The sequence below is a fragment of the Stenella coeruleoalba genome (genome assembly GCF_951394435.1).
Source record: "Stenella coeruleoalba genome assembly, chromosome: 20".
Classification (NCBI taxonomy): domain Eukaryota; kingdom Metazoa; phylum Chordata; class Mammalia; order Artiodactyla; family Delphinidae; genus Stenella; species Stenella coeruleoalba.
This window is the reverse complement of record NC_137166.1, coordinates 2,114,094-2,133,774: the sequence shown is the minus strand read 5'-3', so window position 1 is coordinate 2,133,774 and position 19,681 is coordinate 2,114,094. Positions and strand designations below refer to the sequence as shown.

The 19,681-nt window shown below is 49.0% G+C and overlaps 1 protein-coding gene across 4 annotated transcripts in view; it reads left to right on the top strand.

Moving 5' to 3' along the window:
* The window catches only part of JPH3 (junctophilin 3), a 170,118-nt gene that overhangs the window by 8,311 nt on the left and 142,126 nt on the right, over window positions 1-19,681 (top strand). For all 4 annotated transcript variants that reach the window (XM_079906566.1, XM_079906567.1, XM_079906568.1 and 1 more), the window contains 2 exons: window positions 992-1,214; window positions 4,194-4,287. The gene's annotated coding sequence lies outside the window, so the exon portion shown is untranslated. The remainder of the gene's footprint in view (window positions 1-991; window positions 1,215-4,193; window positions 4,288-19,681) is intronic.

The window sequence follows — 19,681 nt, the reverse complement described above, 5'->3', positions numbered from 1 at the left end:
CAACTAGAGAAAGCCCGCGCGCAGCGACGGTGACCCAACGCAGCCAAAAATAAATAAATAAATAATAAAAATGAATTAATTGTAAAAAAATTTTAAATAAATAAATAAAATGTTCTGAGAAAAGGAAAAAGAAACCAGAGGCCAAGTCTCCTAAGTGTGAACGAATAGTTGGCCTGCCCCGCAGCCTTACAGAAGACAGGCTTGTTCGATATAAATATTTGGGTTTCCCCCTGGAGGCCTGGCCTCTGTTATGCTTTTTCCTTCAGTGTAAGGGGTGAATTCATATTATAAATCCCTCTGTGCCAAAAGTCGGCCCATTTTGTACCAGAGAAGGAGAGGGGTGGTGTCTCCACCCGGAGATCCAGGGGAGGGCTGTCTTTGCAGCTAATCCCCCCTAAAGACCCCACCAGGGTAGGTAGGATTCTAAGGATGCCCCCAGCCTCCACCCCAGCCCCAGTCCCTCGTTAGCCAAACACTAACCCAGGTGCTGCTGTGAAGTGATTTTTGCAGATTAACGTCCCAGGTCAGGTGATCTTAAAATACGCAGATTATCTGGGCGGCCCTGACTCATTCAGGTGAGTCTTATAAAAGCAGAGCGTTTTCTCTGGCTGGAGGCTGAGGGGGCTGACAGAGATGTTAGAAGAATCGGGAGGCCGTGACACGCCGCCGTTTCTGCTCTGAAGACCGCTGGGGCCACGTGGGAAAGAATGCGGGTGGCCTCCAGGGCAGAGCATGGCCCCAGCCCACAGCCAGCAAGGACACGGGACCTCAGACCCACAGCCTCGGGGAAGCAGATTCTCCCGCAGAGGGGAGCCCAGCTGGGGGACACGGGGCTTTTCGGCTGTGAGACCTGAACAGAGAACCCAGTAGAGCCTGTTCAGATTTCTGGCCCACGGAACTGTCAGGTGATAAGTGGGTGTTAGTTTAAGCCACTAAGTTTGTGGTAACTTGTGCAGCAGGAGATGCTAACCTGCCTCTGCTCTTGATGCAGGTCGGGGAGGACCCAGAGATTGGGGTCAGGCAACTCCATCTCTTCCACTGGCACACCTCCATCCTGTGTTCATCCGTGGGATCTACCAGAGCTCCTGGTCCCTGCACGCGACGGAAAGACACTACGATGAGCTGGCTGTGGGGGTCCTCTGCTCCAGAGGCTGATGGAAAACAGCCAAGCGCCCCTCTTGTGGTCAACCAGTTACTGAAGACCCGGGAACCAGGTGAGTCTAACCTCCTTTTATCCAGGTGTTTTAGGCCTTCCTAGAACCAAAGAACCTTGATAAAGTCCCTTAACACAATCAATTCCCCCTTTAGGGTAACAGCCCAGAAAGTTGCATTCCCGTCCCCCCACTGAAAAAACAAAAAATAAGTAAGCGGCAGAGTGTTGGGCATGTCACAGCTCTGGGTACGCTGCGCCTTGCTGCTCTCCTCCCTCGTAGAGTTGAGGTGGTAGGTGTGGGGCACTTGGCGTCCAGCAGATGCTCAGTTAACGTTAGCAGTGGGGATGATGACCCTGAGGTGGAAGGCTGATTGCACCACCCATCCTGGATATCACCGTTGTGAAGCTGCGTGACCCAGGGCGGGTCTCTGCGTCCCGTCACAAAGGTGAGACTAGAGGGGAGACTTGCAGCCCTGCCTGCACCGGAGCATCCCCTGGTCTAGGGAGGAGCTGAGCCTCTGCCTGGGAATATGGCCCAGACCCCTGAGCATCACTGAACGGCAGTGTCAGGTGTGGGTGGGAGGAGGGGTCGGTGCCGAGCGGACCAGTTAGGGCTTTGAAAACCAGTGTTTCAGGCATGTCTGAGACAACCCTCACGCGTGAGGAGGAACAATCAGAGGATGCTGGAAGGTTTCCTGAGGAGGCGGGCGTGAGGCAGGAGAGGGGGTTGGGGACGGCCCTTGCTCAGGCAAGAATGACCCCAGGAATGGGAGCAGGGGTAGGGGGTCTGATCTTGGAGGAAGACGGCACAGGTGTGGCCCTTACCTCCCCTCCCGAAGAAGACAGAAGGCCGATGTGGTCTCTGTTCTGAGCTGAATCGCTTCCTCCCAGAAGATGTGTTTAAGTCCTGAACCCTGTTACATGGGAATGTGGCCTTATTAGAAATAGGGTCTTTGCAGATATAATCAGGTTGAGATCAAATCGTTAGGGTGGATCTTAGTCCATTAGGCCTGGTGTCCTTATACGAAGAGGAAACACAAAGGCGAGAGGCCATGTGAAGACGGAGGCCGAGACTGGGGGGAGGCAGCCCCAAGCCAAGGATACCTGGATCCCCAGAAACTAGAAGAGGCAGGAAGGACCCTCCCTAGAGCCCCAAGAGGGAGCACGGCCCTGCCCACACATGGACTTCAGACTTTAGGTCTCCAAACTGTGAGAGAATCCATTGCTGTTGTTTTAACGCCCCCCCCACCCCGCCCCCAGTTCATGGTCCTTTGTTGTGGCCGCCCCAGGACACTGCTCCAGTCTCCCAGGCCAGGGCGGGGATGGCCGATTGGTGAATGTGCAACACTGCCCATGAACTACCTGAGACCCATCCCAACCTGTTCTGTCTTGCTGTCTCAGACTACAAACGTGGGAAAACAAATTTCCATGTGCCCAGCTTCCCTTGCATCCAGGAGTCACTGTATGATCCCGTTCTGGCCAACAAGACCCAAGTACGTCTGCTGAGAAGTTTCTAGAACACTTCTGCTTCTTTAATAGAAGAAGTGTGTCAGGCATCCCTCTTTACCCTCCCCGACGGGGCTTCCTTGAGCACAGCATGGCCGCAGTGTAGGGGGGCACGGCACTGGGGACCACGCTGCCAGCGATGCTGGGACGTCACCCAGGTGCTCAACTCAGCTTCTCCCACGAGAAAAATAAAACCACATTTGTCAGGTTACTCGGGTTTTCTGCTACCTGCTGCCGAATGCATGCCTTCCTCGATACTGTGGTCTCCCCCGGGGAGCCTTCCCAAACCTGTCTTCCCTCCGGTGGACCAGAGGGGTAAGGGCAGGCGCTCCGGACGTCAGAAGAGCAAACTCTAACGGCGGCTCCCTCACCCCCAGCTTGCAATTCGCCCCCTCCTCCCAGCGCCTCAGCCCCCTCGATATGGAGATAAAGATATCGACTTGGGAAGGTGGCTAGATAGTTAAGATGATGCAAGTGCGTGGCAGATGGTTGACAAGTAGCGGCTGCCACCACTTCCAGGAGCATCTTCAGCCCCAGGTTCTAATGTACGTAGGGGCTCCACAAGAGCCCCAGCACCGGAAATGCTGTAGACAGGGCTAGGGCGAGGACCGGTCCCTCTCACCGGGACTTTGAACAAGCACTTGACACCATATGGGTCCCCTCACCTCAGCGCGTGGGCGTGTTTACATTACAGACGCCCACGTCAGAGAACAAGAACAGCCCTGTATCATCATGGTCATTGCCACCGAGGGCGTGGGTTCTGTGCACAGAGCACGGCGCCGGCAAGTCACCTGCCAGAAGACAGACAGCGAGCGACAGAGCTAGGCCTTGAGGCCGGCAGCTCCTGGTGCCTCTGGCCAAGCTAAGGGTTTTGGCACTGAGAGCAGGAAGGGCAGAAGTGCCAGGGGACAGAGCACTTTCATGCCTCATTTAACCTTGTAACATGCTTTGAAATCAATAGATCCTTATCCTCAGCTGGTAAAGGAGGCGATCAGGCCTGGGGGAAGGAGAACAGATACCGGCGGAGCTCAGCCTAGAACAAAAGATTCCTGACCCCAAATCGTACTGCCCTGTGTCCTCCAGAAAGGCAGAAGATCAAGCCCGGGTCAGGATGACACCTCTGTGGGCGAGGAGGGTCACTGGGGCTCAGGTGACCCTGGTGTCAAGGAGCTAACACCTGTCGAGACCTACTGGAGGCTCGGTGCTTTGCATCATAATCTCGCTCGGCTCTCTTTGGACTCAGAGAGGCCACTTGCCCATGTAGACAGCCAGCAAGGACAGACCCCATATCCTCCCCGCTGTGTGACGCTAATCACCATATGGGGGTTTCCTGACCAAGTAGGGACCTTTGCCCGGCGTTTTCACCAGAGCCGGTCTGATACGTACGTATGATGTATGTTTATATATTAATATGTATTTGGCTTCTGCTTAAGATTTTGTTTGAAGAGGATGTCCTGTGGCTAAGGTTTTTAACCATTGGTCCACCTATCACACGTGTGATTCTTGGTCATGAGACTTATTTTCTTTCCTGCAGGGACAGTATTCCTCAAGAACTTCTGGACAGAGCATTCAGAACCATTCCTGGCTACAATAGACAGCAAGGCCATGCTGGGATGTCCCAGGTGAAGGTTAGTACTGTCAAAACACATGTGCTGGTGGCTTAATTAAATTCTGAGTTCCCTGAGAGCAGGGACCAGGTCTGATACTTTTTTGTCACTTTGGGTTTCCAGCTCTAGACAGTTGCCTTGTACATAGTAGGCATTTATTAAATGTTTGAGATGGTCATTCTGAATTCCCAAATAAGTTTTTGTGATGTTTCTCCCAAACAGAAACATTTTCTTCTGTAAAGATCGTGGTACTGTGCTAATTTCTCCAATTAGTGGGATAGCTTGTCAATTATGATCTCTTGTGTATAATTATGGTTCTACCCAAGTGCTTGCGAAGTGGAATGTTTTCAAAAATATTGTTGATATTTCCTTATAACATAGCATCAATCCCAGGATGGGAAAGACTTGAGCTGAAAGAGAATTTAGCAGTCAGGCAGGTTAACTTCTTAACTAGCAGATGAAGAAAAGGGGTAAAGGGCTACCAGGGATCACCCAACCAACCCACTTATCACCCGCGTTGGGGAGTGATTGCTGGTGCAGAAAGTAATTGAAGTGATTTACAACCTTTTCAGATTTTTGATCAACTACATGTTTTTTTTAAATAATTCTATTATTTATTTATTTATTTGGCTGCATTGGGTCTTCATTGCTGCACGTGGGCTTTCTGTAGTTGCGGCGAGCAGGAGCTACTACTCTTCGTTGCGGTGCGCGGGCTTCTCATTGTGGTGGCTTCTCTTGCTGTGGAGCACGGGCTCTAGGCCTGTGGGCTTCAGTAGTCGTGGCACGTGGGCTCAGTAGTTGTGGCTCGCGGGCTGTAGAGCGCAGGCTCAGTAGTTGTGGCGCACGGGCTTCGTTGCTCCGCGGCACGTGGGATCCTCCCGGACCGGGGCTCGAACCCGTGTCCCCTGCATTGGCAGGCGGATTCTCAACCACTGCGCCACCAGGGAAGTCCGGATCAAATACATGTTTGACCAAATTTCTCTGTTTTTCATATGTGTTAACATCTTGCACTAACATGTGCTGGTCACTGTCGATCCATGCGTCTGACATCAGGTTTGACTTTATCCATGTGCCCTGCTAACTAGCAGCTCCCAAGAGCAGCTCTGCTTGCTCACGGTGACTAGTACATGTGAGGTAATCGACTGAATGATTGATGAAACTTGGATTGAAATGTTGCATATGACTTTCTCATTAAGTCTGATGGCCCACTCAGCAGGCATCCTAGACCATCCTGTCTAATTGCTGCTGGGTTTTAGTGAGAAATATCTTTGGTTGCAATGGACAGTGATGTTAAACATTTAGGGTTTGTTTTTCTCACATGACAAGAAATCCAGAGATGGGTAGTGTTGGTGGTGCTGCTCCAGCAATGATGCTCAGTGACGTCAGGGACAGCATCCATGATTCTTTTTGGCCTTTCCTCATGGTACCAATATGGCTGCCACCGCTCCAGGCATCACATCCTACACTAAATGCAGGAAAATCGGAGGAAGGGAAGAAATCAGCAGTGTACAATTCAATAGTTTTTAGTTAAAAATTAAAAGATTACAACCATCACTACAATTTTAGAACATTTTAACCACCCCAAAAGAAACCCTCCCGTGAGCCATGACCATTGAGCCTGTGCATCCAGAGCCTGTGCTCCGCAACGGGAGAGGCCACAACAGTGAGAGGCCCGCATACTGCAAAAAAAAAGAAACCCTGTACCTATTACTATCACTCCTCAGTTATCCACAACAACCCCAGCCCTGGCAACCACTGATCTATTTTCCACCTCTGTGGATTTGCCTCTTCTGGGCATTTCATATAGATGCAATTGTACAATATTTGGTCTTCTGCTACTGACTGCTTTAAGTTAGCGTGATGTTTACAAGGTTCGTCCATGTTGTAGCATGTGTCAGCTTCCCCCATCTTTTTGAGGTATAACTGACAAATAAAATTAAATACATTTAAGGTGTACAACCTGATGATTTGATGTACACATATACTGTGAAGTGATTACCGCAATCAAGCTAATTAACATTTCCATCACCTCACATAGTTAGCTTCTTTTTTTTATTAATTGAAGTATAATTGACCTACGTCACTACGTTGGTTCCAGGTGCACAACACAGTGACTCAGTGTTTCTATACATAACAAAATGGTCCCCGCCATAAGTCTAGTTACCATCTGTCACCATACAAAGTTACTACAATATTATTGTTTGTATTCCCCATGCTGTACAATTCCATCCCCATGACTCATTTATTTTGTAACTGGAAGTTTGTACCTGTTAATCTCCCTCACCTATTTCATTCATTCCTCCCACCCCCATCCCCTCTGGCAACCGTGTATAAGTCCGTTTCTGTTTTGTTATGTTTGTTCATTTGTTTTGATTTTTAGATTCCACATATAAGTGAAATCATTATACTTGTCTTCCTCTGCCTGACTTCTTTCACTCAGCATAATACCCTCCAGGTCCATCCATGTTGTCACAAATGGCAAGATTTTATTCTTTATTACGGCTGAGTAATAGTCCTTGACTATGCATACCGCATTTTCTTTATCCATTTATCCAGCAATGAACAGTTGGGTTGCTTCACTATCTTGGCTATTGTAAATAATGCTGCAGTGAACATAGGGGTGCATATATCTTTTCAAATTAATGTTTTTGTGTTCTTCAGAAAAATACTCAGAAGTGGAATTGCTGGATCATACGGTAGTTCTATTTTTAATTTTTAAAGGAAGCTCCATGTTGTTTTCAGAGTGGCTGCACCAATTTACGTTCCCACCAACAGTGTATGAGGGTTCCTTTTTCTCCACATCCTCGCCAATACTTCTTATTTGTAGTCTTTTTGATAACAGCCATTCTGATAGGTGTGAGGTGATAACTCATGGTGGTTTTGATTTGTATTTCCCTGATGATTAGTGATGTTGAGCATCTTTTCATGTAATGTTGGCCATCTGTATGTCTACCTGGAAAAATGTCTATTCAGATCCTCTGCCCATTTTTCAAGCAGGTTATTTTTTTTTATGTTGAGTTGTATGAGTGGTTTGTATATTTGGATATTAACCTCTTGTCAGAAATCTCATTTGCAAATATCTGTCTCCCATTCAGTAGGCTGCCTTTTCGTTTTGTTGATAATTTCCTGTGCTGTACAAAAGATTTTTAGTTTGATATAGTAGCATTTGTTTATTTTTGCATTTGTCCCTTGCCTGAGCAGACAGGTATAAAAAAAAGAAAATACTGCTAAAACCACTGTCAAAGAATGTACTGCCTATGTTTTCTTCAAGGATTTTTATGGTTTCAGGTCTTACGTGTAAGTCTTTAATCCATTTCAGTTTATTTTTATATATGGTTAAGAAAGTAGTCCAGTTTGATTCTTTCACATGTAGCTGTCCAGTCTTCCGAACATGATTTATTGAAGAAGCTGTCTTTCCCCCATTGTATATTCTTGCCTCTTTTGTCATAGACTAATTGACCATATGTGTGTGGGTTTATTCCCGGGCTCTCTATTCTGTTGCATTTATCTATGTGTCTGGTTTTGTGCCAGTACCATACTGTTTTGATCACTTTAGCTTTGTAGTATAGTCTAAAGTCAGGAAGTACAATGCCTCCAGCTTTGTTCTTCTTTCTCAAGATTGTTTTGCCTATTTGGGGTCTTTTGTGTTTACATACAAATTTCAGAATTATTTGTTCTAGTTCTGTGAAAAATGCCATTGGTATTTTGATAGAGATTGCATTGAATCTGTAGACTGCTTCAGGGAGTATGGTCATTTCAGCAACATTAATTCTTCCTATCCATGAGTACTATAAATCTTTCCATTTGTTTGTATTGTCTTCAGTTTCTTTCATCAGTGTCTTATAGTTACCTTTTTTGGTCTGTGATGAGAACCCTTAAAAGTCTACTGTCTTAGCAAATTTCAGGGGCACTATACAGTATTAACTCTAGTCACCATGCTGTATATTAGATCCCCAGAACTTATTCATCTTGTAACTGAATGTTTGTGATGACCCTTTGATCAACATTGATTGCTGTTTGTGATGACATTTTATTCAGCATTGTTGGGGCCATGGTTACCTGATACAGTAGGCAAACCTCATTGTTTACCCCTGGGGTAGTAGGAGAGCATTCATTAAGCAGACACTGGAGCATAGCACAGAGGTCCAAGGCACTGTCTCTCTTAGGGAGTCTACATCTCTAGCCAAGGAGCATAACGTACACACATGAATGAAGAAAGCCCTCAGAATCATGGAGGTTGGCTGTGCTTGCTTCTTATATTATCACCTCACAAGGCAATGAAAGCTGCCGGCTACCAGGGATTATAGTGGGCACTTTATATATTTAATTCTCAGCACGGCCCTGCAATAGAATAGATGCTCTTGACTACATGTACTGGAAAATCCAACCCAAAGGGGCTTAAACAAAAAAGAAATTCATTGTCAAAAAGTCCTGAGGTGTGAAGATTCTGGAGTTGGTGAATGTATTGGCTCAAGGACACCATTGAGGACCCAGGCTTCTTCTGCCCTCCTCAGTGTGTCAGCCTTGACCTTAGTTCGGCTCCCCTCATGCTCACTAGTGGCTGCAGCTGTTCCAGGCATCACATCTGGCATCCAGAAGAAGAAGAAAGATTATCTTTCTTTGTGTAACAATTTTAAGGGCAAAAAAATAAAAACAAACAAAACAAAAATCTTTTACTGAAGCCCCTTAACTTAGGTTGTATCATATGCCCATGCTTAAATTAATCACAGGCAAGAGGAAGAGAGTCATCATGGTGGCCCTTGACCAATCAGGATATGCCTTCTGGGGCTGGAGCCAGCCTCTCCTGAAGCCCATGGATGTGCAGAGAGTGTGGAAGGCAGAACAATGTCAGGACTCTGCTTGCAAATGAGGACACTGGGGCTCACAGAGGTTATATAACTTGCAGGAGGTCACATCTGGTATACTGTATGCCAGATTTCTAACGCAGATCTGTCTCACCCCAAATCTCTCTCCACCAGACTACACTGGTTCTTTACACAAGGTGGCAAGGTTGGATAGGGAAGGGCTTATATCATTACAGGACTGTTATTACCTTTTTTATGGTCATAATCACGGTGACCATCGTACTCCATTAGAGCCAGCTTATGTGTGTGTGGGTGCTCCGTAATCATTATTCTTATAGCTGGGCAGATAGAGTCTAGCCCCAGATAATCCCATAGCTCATTCCAACATAGTGTGAAGGTCAAGTCTGCCAGCTTAATCACCTCCACTTCTCTGGAGATGGACTCTGCAGCCTCTCGTGCTTTCTTCCTCCTTGTCCACCCCTCAGCTAGTTCTCTGAATGAGCGCCATGCTAGGACTGGGAAGGAAGTTGTTGTGTCCGCCTGCATCACTCATTAGCATCCCTGGGAAGTTTGACGAGGGAGGAGGTTCGAGTGGCTGTGCATCATGAGGCTGGAGCATCCCTGGATTTGCTGTCTAACCCATCTATGGTCCACTGCCGAGGCTAAGTGGGGAGTGGGTGCCACTGGCATGGAAACGGGCTATGCCCTGCCTTGGTCCTGAGCTGATAGGGGCTAAAACCTTCCTGCCATCTGGGTTCATGAACAGTCAGCGACGTCAGAAGCGGGACAGCTGGGAAAGCCCAGAGCTTTGGAAACTTGGGTTCTGTCTTTCCTACCTTGGCTTTGGGCGTGCCACTTATGCCCTCTGTACCCCAGTTTTCTTATCTGTGTAATGGGGCGCCGCATTGCAGGGCTGCTATGTGGCTCAGGGACCAAGGATACTGAGACTTGACAAGTGGCTGGCACCCAGGGGCAGCGGCCATGAGTGCCATTATCACTGGACTCGGGCCAGTAAAACTTGGGACGAAGTCAGGGCTCCTCCATGAAACTGTTGAGTTTTATAAACTATGGGCCAATTTCTTACCACACTTGGGTGTGGCCGAGTTGGAGTCAAATGAAGTGAATTGATCCGGTAGTCACCTGACATCTTGGCAGACTCTGAAATGAGAGTTTAAATTTTCCTGTGAAGGCAGACTTCAAAGTCTCGTGAGCTTCCTCACTTTGTCCAGGGAACTCCGAAAGAAACATCCCATGGACTTATGTTTCCTTCCGGGTGAGTGTAGCAGCTCCCTCTGGCTGCTTGGTACCTTGACACGTATTTATTATCTTACAGTTCTGGAGGTCAGAAATTCGTCTTTTTTTAAAATATTTATTATTTATTTATTTAGGCTGTGCCGTGTCTTAGTTGCGGCATGCACGTGGGATCTAGTTCCCCGACCAGGGATCGAACCTGGGCCCCTGCATTGGGAGTGTAGAGTCTTACCCACGGGACCGCCAAGGGAAGTCCCTGAAATTAGTCTTACAAGTTTAAAACACGTGCATTAAAAGTGCAGTGTGCTCGGGACTTCCCTGGCCGTCCCGTGGTTAAGACTTCGCCTTCCAATGTAGGGGGTGAGGGTTCGATCCCTGCTCAGGGAGCTAAGATCCCACATGCCTTGCCGCCAAAAAACCAAAACATAAAACAGAAGCAATATTGTAACAAATTCAATAAAGACTTTAAAAACGGTCCACATAAAAAAGAAAAAAGTGCAGTGTGCTCAATGCTCCAGGCTGTGACCACACTCCTGGGGTGACACCATCTGCTGAGCACCAGAAAGAGATCCTAGGTCATTTCTGAAGACTAAGAGATCTGGCTCTGGATTGACATTGGCCCTCTGTATCCACGGGAGTCCAGACAGGAAAACAGACCACCCCAGCTCTTTTGGCAGGAGAATTCAACACAGGGCACTGGTGGAACAGGTGTGGAAGGCTGGAGGGGCAGAGAGGTAACATGCAGTAGCAGAGGGCAACACAAGCTCGGCCCCCGGAAGGGTGATGCTGCACGTGGTCACTCCTCACCCGTCTCCCAACGCGTATCCTTTGGAAAGAGCGAGAATTCCCCTGCAAAGTCCCATTGGCTGGTTTGCTAGCTCTTAGCCTACTGCAACATAAAGTTGTGACATGTTGGCTTCACAAAGTGGATTTGCAGGTTCTATACCCACCTCGTCTAGTCCTAACTAAATTAAACACGTGCCTTAGAAAGATTCCTGCAAAGAAACTGAGGATTGAAGCAAATACTACGAAACTTGAACACAAGAGCCAGAAAGCGGCAGAGGCAGCTGTCCTATTCCTGCCCAAGCTCTTTATCAGACGTGTCCCACGGAGAAAACAAAGACGGTCATCCAATCTGACCTCAAAGACAACCCCAGATTCCAGATGATCAAGAAGTCTATTTGAAACACGTATTCAAAAAGCCATGATTATTGGCAAAAATCCTCACCCAAAGGCATCTTTCTGCCTTGAGTCAGTGATGATAGAAGCTGACAATTAGCAGGACATTAAAAAACATCATTTCATCTCTTACTCAGCCCTTAAAAATTTCCCTGTTGAGGGAATTCCCTGATGGTCCAATGGTTAGGACTCGCCAGGGTTCAATCCCTGGTCAGTCCCACAAGCCACACGGTCCGTGCCCCCCACCAAATTTCCGTGTTGATATGGGTCTCATGATTTTTGCATAAAATATGAGAACAGAGGCACATGAGTCTAATTCATAAATTTTAAAACACACATATATTGTGCTGGAAAGTTTTTGCCGTAAAGAATTCATGTCTATTAGCTGTCAAAACAAAAATGGAAACAAAAACCCCATATCAAACAGTGACCGATGGTAGGAAACATTTTAGCTTTATGCACTATGTAATCGAGAACTCTGTAACGGGGATGACTACAGGCAAATGGTGAGGGCCTAGATGTTTTTTTTTATTGGTGGGGAGGGCCTGCTGTACAGAGAAGGCGTTTGCTAGAGGATTTTGTCTGTTTGTTCGTTTGTGTACTGATTTATTAGAACTGGACTAAGGAGCCCCTTCCCCGCTCCGTGTCGTTCTTACTTCTCAGCAGAGTGAGGGTTGGGTGGCGGGGGGACGAGAGCATCTAATAGCCAGAAATGGGGGGATGGCTCTGGCTCCCCTACCGCACATGGGTGCCAGTCCTAAGTGCACAGGACCTTACAGAGAAAGCACAGTTGTGGATCTTTCCCCCCTTCAAGACTTCAAGGGGCAGGAAGTGGAGACCAGTGTCCCTCCCCCGCTTCACCCAGAGCCCACGCCTGGCTTGGCGATGGAGTGTGGAGACATATGCATTTGGATGGTTGGTAGGGATTCTTATCCAAGTCTTTCAAGGAGAACTTGACCTCCCTGAAATTACACACAACATTTGCATGTAAATGCCTGTACCCACTTTTTACAGCAAAGGGTCCATAACTTTAACCGTATTCCCAGATAAGCCTGAGACCCAAGGGAGGTTGACAAGAGTTGGGAAAACATCGCTCTGAGCTCAGACTGGGTTCTGGCCGCGGGACCGTCACATCACCTCTCTGAGCCTCTGCTTTCCTCATCTGGACGATGGGACAATCCTGCCCGCACCTCCCCACCCCCAGTTGTTGCCATGGACACGCAGAGCAGTGATGCCCTGTACCAGCAACACCAGCCTTTGCTGACCCTGTCCTGCTTCCCAGGGCTGCACTGGCCTCCCTGGGTTCCTGGCTACCAGATTCCCCAGCAGGCGTTCTGTTTGTTTGGAACAAGTTCCTGGGGTCTCCTGGAGAAAAGATTCTCACCCGAGCTCCAGAAAACAAACACGCTCCTCCCCGCTTGCAGGTCTCCCAGCTGCTCCCTTGGCCCCCCAGCTGAGAAAAAGTGATGTTAGGAATGTTTATCTCTTGAGGAAGCCGAAGAGCGCCTTTTAGCAGAACGAGCAGAAACCACAGGAGGGGTGCAGCGGGGCTTGCCAAAGCGTCCTAGCGTGGCACTCTGGGAATATCCGTTTCCTTTGTTCTGCCTCGGCTAACAGTGCTTCCAAGAGAGGCTGTCAGCGGAGCTGGAGACATTGGCTTTCTTGGCCCAATCATGGTCGTTTCATGTCACAAAACACACTGATGTCTCAGACCAAAGAGACTGGTCCTCAACTCCAGCTTTCAGCCTGTAGGCAATGTGAGGGGCCCTATACTGTGGTCGATATCTCGGCATCCCTTCCTGTCCTTAGGTGCCCTCTTGCGTGAAGAAGCAGGGCTCTTGGCAAGGTTCGTGCTGATCACATAATGGTTAAGGGCCTCAGTTCTGTAATCACATTGACCGGGGTTTGAATCCTGGCCCCACCACTGAAGAGCTATGTGGCCTTGGGAAAATTACTCCATCCTTCTGAGCCTCAGTTTTCTAATCTGCAAAATGGCCATAACAAGCATTCTCACCACAACGGGTGGTTCCGAGACCTGAATGTGGTCATCGTAATAAAGCGTTCAGTATAGGTAAGCGCAGACATGTGGAAAGGAGGTCACAGAGGGTAGCTAGTGTTATTTCAGTTGTCTGATTATAAAATCCGAAAGTGGCAAAACACAAAAAAGTTCAAAGAAGAAAACCAAAAGCACTCGTGACCCCACGCTCTGGAGGCAAACACTGCTGGCTTCTGGTTAGGTTGCCGTTCAGTCTATTTTCTTTCTTTCTCTTTTTTTTTTTTCATTGAAATATAGTTGATTCCCAGTCTATTTTCTGTGCATGTGTATTTCATAGACTCATCTCACTGTGGAATGAGTACAGCTTACATACGTATATACGTGCTAACTTTTCTTAATTCCAGGCATGATGTTTCTTAACCCACTTTTTTTAAACTTAAAAATATATCGAGAACATTTTCTCCAGATCATTACATTTTACCATATTGCATATTTTCCCACACTTTGATGTTTCTGAAATAAAGATGTGTTTTAGAATCAATGTCAAAAGAAACATGCCAGCTATTTCTTCTCTTTCTCTTTTTCCCCTGAAGAGGGGGTTATGAAATGGGTGTTACACGTAAGGAATGATGGTATCTCAGACTCAAAATAACGGCGCTTTCAGAAAAACACTTCTTAAAAACCATATAGTATTCTTGGGTGTCTTTGCCGTAATTAACGTAACCCACTTCTAATTTTGGACATTTCAGCTCCTTCGGTTTTTTTTTTTTTTTTTTAACTATCATCAACAATGCTGCCAAAGAAAACGTATGGCAGGAAGTACAGTCTGGTGGGTTGCTGACCCAGTGGGACGGAGGTGGGTGGAGAGGTCAAGGGCACAGCCAGCCTGTGGTGACCTTGTAGGGAGGAAGGTGGGAGATAAGTACCGGCCCCCTTCCCCTTCCTTCCTCCCTCCAATCTCATGCCAGGGCTCCCTGCTGGCGAGGAAGGGGGGCACAGTTCTTCAGGTCACCCCCCGGGCACCGTGGGGAGGCACCCCAGATGTGCAGACACGATGCCCAGCGCACATCTGCCTTTAGGCTGGGAGCTTACCGCGCGGGCTTTCCCGTCCCGTGGAACAGAAGGCGCAAACCGAGCGCGGCCCCCACCAGCGCCAGGCATAGACTGGGGAGCCCACATGCTCCGAGGCAAGAGCGGGGATGCTTTCTCCTGCTCTGCAGTTCTGGCTCATGCCTGCGTCTTGGGTAGGATGCTATTCTTAAGCGCCTGGCTCTGTGGATTTGTACACGGGAAGGGAGGAGAGGGGATTGACACCGTGCAGGGGTGGGCAAGGGGGCGCTGCCTGTGTGCTGTGCTAACAATGGGGCTGGGGTTGGCGGGCTGTCACACCCACTGCCGACGTTAATCACATCCTGCCTTGCCTTCCCCAGCAGCTCTGACACAGGAGGCCACACCCCGCTTCTGGAAAGCTACGCTCAGACTCTAAGGGTGCTTCTTGGCCACGCTTCCCCTGTTGGGTCCCTTCCCCCCCACCCCCCCCCGATCCTGCTGCTGGCTCTGGAGGCTGGGTGGGCCCTGGGCGACCACGAGAAGCTGATAAAGCGCTTTGTACAGCAGGCTGTTTGACGGGAGGACGCCTGTCCCCTTTGGAATGTCAGCGGTTGTGTGGGGCAGGCTCACAGGCAGGCTGTGAGGCCCAGCGCGGTCACTTGCAGCCAGGGTTTTGGGGTTGCAAGCAACAGAAGTGGTTGGGGGAGGGGGTTACTGGAAGGAGGTGAGCTAGTTTACAGAATAGAGAGGAAGGATGGACAGCAGATTACAGGACAGAGAGGAGAGGCACAGTACCAGGGATGTGGGAGAGGCACGGTCAACAGCCTGGAGGCAGGGGGGGCTCAATTTGCCCCATTTTACAATCCGAAGTCAGAGGGGAGGGGACTTGCCCAGGCTCATGTGGCTCATTGGAGGCACAGCCAGCCCTGAGCTCAGACCCCTGACATGGTGCGGTGGGACCAGCGCAGGTCCCCAAAGAAATCCAGAGCCAGCAGGTCCTTCCGGCAAAGGGAGTGCTTATTCCAGGGCTGCCTCCCCTCCTGGATCCTGACCCCTGGGCGTTGCTTTTTTGGGATTGGCGGGCAGGCTGTGCCCCAGGCAGAGGGAGGGGGGCTCAGGCAGGACCGGGGTGTGACTCATTTCTGCCTACCCAGCCAAGCCCCAAGTGGGGAGGCTGGCCAGCAGGAGCCCGTGCGCAGCCGCTAAGCAGCTGCCGGAATCCTGCTCGGTGGCCTCAGTTTGCAGAGGCCACAGAAGCACGGCCTTGGCGGGATTCCAGGCCCTGCCTCTCTGACCACCAGCAAGCCCACCCCATCGGTGTCCACTGCCATGACGAGTCCCGCCCTGCGGGCTCCGGACACACCAGACATCTCGCCCATCCCTACCCACTCCCCACCCATTATCACCTCACCCGGAACGCCACCGCCCCCCCCGCCCCCCACCGTGTTCCTCCCAGCCCACTAACTTGGCGTGTGAAAGAATTCGGGCTGTGCAGTCAGAAAACCACGCCGCCGTCACAACTTCCTGGTGTGGGTCTTCAGCAAGCTGCCTAGCTTGTCTCCACGTCAGTTTCCTCCTTTGTAACCTGAAGATAAGACCTCCCCTGCAAGGTTGCTGTAAAGATGAGGGGTAGGGTGTGCAGACGCCGAAGTCTGGCACACAATAGATCCTAGAGATGATGGCTGTTTTTCTCATTCCAAGGCCCGGCATCTCCCTCTGGGACCCAGGCTGGAGGAATGCTCCAGGCCGCAGGGTCGCTCTCCCTTGTGCTGCCTCTCACCTTGATCTGGGTCGTTTTTATTTGTTTTTGTTTTTGTTTTTGTTTTTTGCGGTACGCAGGCCTCTCACTGCTGTGGCCTCTCCTGTTGCGGAGCACAGGCTCCGGACGCGCAGGCTCAGCGGCCATGGCTCACGGGCCCAGCCGCTCCGCGGCACGTGGGATCTTCCCGGACCGGGGCACGAACCCGTGTCCCCTGCATCGGCAGGCGGACTCTCAACCACTGCGCCGCCAGGGAAGCCCTAAAATAAATAAATTTTTTAAAATGATAGGGAGGGTTTATGTTCTCTCCTCTTGACCTTGAATGCCCTTTGTAACCACCTCAACAAATAGAAAATTGTAGAAATGATGTTAGGTAACTTCCAAGGCCAGATCTTAAAAGGCATACAGCTGCTGCCTGGCCTGTTCTCTTTCTGGACACTTGGAAGCCAGCAACCATGCTATAAAGAAGCCCAAGCTGGCCTGTGCAGAGAGACGGCCCACATGGAGAGGAACAGAGGCCCTTTACTGACAGCCAGCATCAACCTCCAGCTTTGGAGTCTTCCAGCTGAGGCCCCAGACAGTGTAGAGCAGAAAGGTTATCCACACCGTGCCCTTGTCTTGGCCCGGCCCACAGAATCTGTAAGCATAGTATATGTCTGTTTTCTGTCCCTAGGTTTTGGGGTAATTGGTTATACAGCCTTAGCAACTGCAATAGATTTCGTGATCCCTACAGCTGAAAATGTTTGTGGAGATAGATCTTCATTCTCCCAACATCCACATCATCAGTTCTTAGTAAAGATGCGGATCAGTTCGGCATGGGTGAGTCTCATCTCTGAACCACCTCTTGTGGCCAAAGGGATGGAAAACTCTGGCTGGTGAGGCTGGACCGTGAGTCATGGTCTGGCCTGGTGAAGAGTGGGGACAGAGGTAGCCAAACCTGGTCAGGACCCCAGCCGGGAAAATGGGGATGGAGCTGTTAGATGAAGCAGGAACCATTCTAGCCTGTAAAGGCAGGTCCAAGCTGACTTGTGAATTGCTCTACCAGTGAAGAAAATGTTTGTTAAGGCAGAGGTGATGGGGAGTTGGGAAAAGGAACCCAGAAAAATAACATTCATGTTGTTTCTCCTGCCATGCATGGGTAGGATTTGGAGAAAATAGGAGAATGTCAAGATATGCAAGCAACAAATGCCTGAGTTACCCTTGTCTGTGTAAGGAACTAATATTCTTTGCCCAGCCTCGCATTGGGTGTTTTATATGCATTCTCACTGAATGAGCCTGTACTCTTGGAGGGGAGGAACTGAGCCTCCAGGGCAGTATCTGGCATGTAATAGTGTGTTTTAATTAGGATTACATCTTGGCTGCTGTAACAAAGGCCAAAGTAACAGTGGTTTAAATAAAATAGGAGTTTCTTTTTTTCTGTCACAATTGCCCAAGATTAAGCAAATAAGGCCCATGTGGCAATGCTAGCTGCTCTTATAAATATAAGATCTTGGTGTTCTGCCAACCCCAATATGTGACTTCCATCTTCAGATCTAAGATGGCTGCTCCAGGTCCCGCCAGCACATGTCCATTCCAGCCAGGGCAACAAGGGAAGAGAAGACGCAGGGTGCCGCTTCCTCCTTGTAAGGACTGGCCCAGAAGTGTTAGCCCTCTCTTCTGCTTACATCCCATTGGTCAGAACTTAGTCACATGGCCACATCTAGCTGCAAGGGTTGCTGGGAAATGTAGTTTCTAGCCAGCAACCATGTGCCCACTGAAACTCAAGGGTTGTATTGCTAAAGAAAGAAAGGGGAGGATGGGTATTGGGTGATAACCAGCAGTCTTGGCCTAAAACACTCGAAGCGGTATTCGTAATGAGAGAGGCAGTGTGTACACTGATTAAGGGCTCAGGCCCCAGGCAAGCTTCCAGAGGATTTTATCTCGGTTCTACCCTTTAATAGCGATGTGATGTTAGCCTCAATTTTCTTACCCATAAAACAGGGGTGATGATAAAACTATATTTCATTGATTCTAAGATTCACACATTGGGATGTGTTTACAAGTAATGACAGGTTTTTTCGTTCTTTTTTTTTTTTCTTTTTCTGGCTGCACTGCGCGGCTTGCAGGATCTTAGTTCCCTGACCGGGGATGGAACCCATGCTCCCTGCAGTGGAAGTGTGGAGTCCTAACCACTGGACTGCCAGGGAATTCCCATTTGTTTTCATTCTTAATAGTGTATACCATAATGGTCTACCTTACAACTAGTAGTGTCTAATATTCAATGAAATATTGTTTTGAGGATAAAATATGGAATATACATATTCTATTTATTAATAGAATTATCAATAGAATATATAGAATGTTTACACTGATGTTTTCCACTTGAATAGTTCCAGGATCATAGTAAGAACTCAATAAATGCCAGGATCTTCAGAGGGTAGAAGGAAGTGGCTCATTCCGCTGGGGCTAAAATAATACCCAGGGCTCAGAGAGTATAAACCACCCAGCTGTCGTCAAGACAGGAGACAGGCAGGTCCTTCATCCCACGCACCACTGATTATAAAATCAATTTTGCAACTGATGGCTGCATGGTGGGGATGGGGGTTATGTGGGAAGGGGTGGGGACCAGCTCACTTACCGTCTTAGCTCAAGACGCTATAACAAAATACCATGAACTGGGTTGGGGGGGCGGTGCCTGCAGATAGCAGAAATGTATTTCTCACAGCTCTGGAGGCTCGAGTCCGAGATCAGGGTGCAGCGTGGTCGGGTTCTGGTGAGAGCTCTCTTCCGGGTCGTGGGCTGCCAACTTCTCATTGTATCCTCACGTGGCAGAGAGCAGAGCCCGGGCAGCCAGCTCCCTAGAAGGACCCTGATCCCATTCATGGGGGCTCCACCCCGAGCCATCCACCAATCCTAATCGCCTCGCAAAGGCTCCACCTCCTAATACCGTCATATTAGGGGTAGAGTTTCAACATACAAATTTTGGGCAGGACACAAACATTCAGCCCCTAACACTTACCTTCTGAGGTTTTCCTTCGTAAGGCCTGGGGCTGCCATAACAAACTGCCGCAAGCCGGAGGGCTTCAGACAATAGAAATGTATTCTCTCACCATTCCAGAAGCCAGAAGTCTGAAATCAAGGTGTGGGCAGGGACGTGCTCCCTCGGGAGGCTCGAGAGGCAGGTCCTTCCTGCCTCTTCCGGTGGTGCATCACTCACTCCAGCCTCTGCCTCCGTTGTCACCTGGCCTTCCGCTCTGTCTCTCTCTGGATCCTGTCCTTTCTTTACAAGAAGAGGGCCCACCCTAATGCTAGATGACCTCCTCATAACCTACCTGTATATCTGCGAAGACCCTGTTCTTTACGCGTAAGGGCGTGTTCTGAGGTTTGGGGGGGATG